Source organism: Chiloscyllium punctatum, chromosome 3 (assembly GCF_047496795.1).
Source record: "Chiloscyllium punctatum isolate Juve2018m chromosome 3, sChiPun1.3, whole genome shotgun sequence".
Lineage (NCBI taxonomy): Eukaryota > Metazoa > Chordata > Chondrichthyes > Orectolobiformes > Hemiscylliidae > Chiloscyllium > Chiloscyllium punctatum.
In genome coordinates, this window is record NC_092741.1 from 7,238,766 (window position 1) to 7,240,907 (window position 2,142).

Here is a 2,142-nt window from a genome sequence, read left to right on the forward strand (position 1 = left end):
ATCTGTGTACATGGACACCGAGATCTTGCTGCTCATCTATACTATCAAGAATCTTTCCATTGACCCAGTATTCTGCCTTCCTGTTATTTTTCCCAAACTGAATCACTTCACATTTCTGCATTGAACTCCATTTACTACCTCTCAGCCCAATTCTGCAGTTTATCCGAGTGCCCCTGCAACATTCTTCCGCACTGTCCATTACTCCACTGACTTTAGTGTCATCTGCAAACTTATTAGCCCATCCACCTATGCCTGCATCCAAATCATTTATCATTGGATAAATCCCATCCATCCCAGGGGACTATCTTCCTTGGGAACTGGGCTGATCAATCATTTCTCCCTTGACCAGCAGCACATTCCTGAACACAATGGGCAATTTAGCATGGCCAATTCACCTAACCTGCACATCTTTGAATTGTGGGAGGAAACTGGAGCACCCGGAGGAAGCCCAGCAGACATGGGTCCCTGGTGCTGTGAGGCAGCAGTGCTAACCACAGAGCCACTGTACCACCCCAAATGGAGGAGCACATATCCTCCTCCTAAGGGCCACCTTTGTGTGTGTCTGCATCAAGCTGTGTGCAGACCTTTGGTTCACAAACACTAAATGTCACAAGGTACTGAAGTTCCTTTCACCCTGGTGCAGAGCTGGCACCATGGTTAGTTCTGTTACCTGACAACACCAGGGACCTGTATTTGATTCCAGCCTTGGTTGACCGGCTGTGTAGAGTTTGCACATTTTCCCTGTGTCTGTGTGGGTTCCACACAGTAAAAAGATGTGCAGGCCAGGTGGATTGGCTGTTCAGGGATGCGAAGGCTATGTGGATTAGCCATGGTTAATAGCTGGGATACGGAGATAATTTGGGGCACTGGGTTTGGATGGGATGCTCTTTGAGGGGTCAGTGCAGAATTAACTGGCTGAGAGGCCTCTATCCGCACTGTAAAGAATTTATGTTGTGAAGGATAAGTCTGATCTTGTTTCTGCAGAACACTCCAAATAGTTGGACAATTTGTATCAGCTGTTCCTCCAACTAAGGATTTTAAAAAAAAGTCTTGAACACAAGTCCATCAGGCAGGGGTCAGCACGTAGCATCTTGAGAGAGTTGATCCTGTGGATAGTTTCCTGAGCAGACAGTTAAAAAAATCATTTAGCAGAACACCTATGCACTGCCTGGCAAACCATCGACTTGCTTTATAGTCTCTCTGAAACTTGTTGGTTTTCCAGTGATAAGGAGCTGACTTTGACCGAGTGTTGCAAACTGGTCCTTTCCAAAGTTCAAAACAACATCAAGAGGGACAAACTAAAGCTTGGGACAAGGGCAGCTACTGACGAGATGCAGTGGGGAAAAACCGCCGTGAGGGTCTGTTCAGTTAGCAGACTCTTGTTGCATTGAAATTAACATAAATTGTTTCCTGTATGAGTATGAAATACCTTTGTTTTTGCAACAGCACGGATGCTTTGAGGAATGCGCCATTTGTTTTTCTCTGCAAAGAATGCGCAGAACAAATTTAGAACCTCTGTATGTACTTATAAATGATTTTATGAACAAAGTGGATTTTTGAGATAAAAGAATCCTATTATCAGTTTAATATCTGATACGTCCCTTATCTGGGGACCATATATTAAATTGATTTTTGGAGCAGGGAGATGGAATAGGGGCTTGCTCCGTCCACTCCACACATCGACCTGGTATTGCAGTACCTCCGGGAACGGTGCACCCCTCATCTATAAATCTATAAACATGTATATAGCTCAGGTTTTTGGTGCTTTGTCTGCATGTGTGAACCACACTTTCTTTTTAAAGTTTGTAAGCTGCTTCATTTCTCTTTGCGTCGGTCTGCAATTCAAACCCCAAATTTTGCACAAAACATACCTACCACGTGCGCACACAAAACCACAAATTGCTGGAGAAACTCAGCAGATCTGGCAGCATCTGCACAAACAAAGCAATGTTTCAAACCCAGTGACGGTTATTCAGAATCTAGCTTGGTGCTGGTGCAAATCTATCCGTCTCCCTACCCCCTCCTCCAAGGACATTATGCTAACAACATGTTAATATTTTGAAACAAAGCCAAGGCGGGAGGAGGTTTATTCAGTTGTTGGGCGTGGTGCTCAATTGGATGTTTCCATTGTCAGCCCTTTGT

At 44.5% G+C, this 2,142-nt stretch overlaps 1 pseudogene; it reads left to right on the plus strand.

Moving 5' to 3' along the window:
- Nucleotides 1-1,552: 1,552 nt before the first annotated feature.
- Nucleotides 1,553-1,721, plus strand: LOC140473016 (U2 spliceosomal RNA; annotated as a pseudogene).
- The last annotated feature ends 421 nt before the right edge of the window (nucleotides 1,722-2,142 follow it).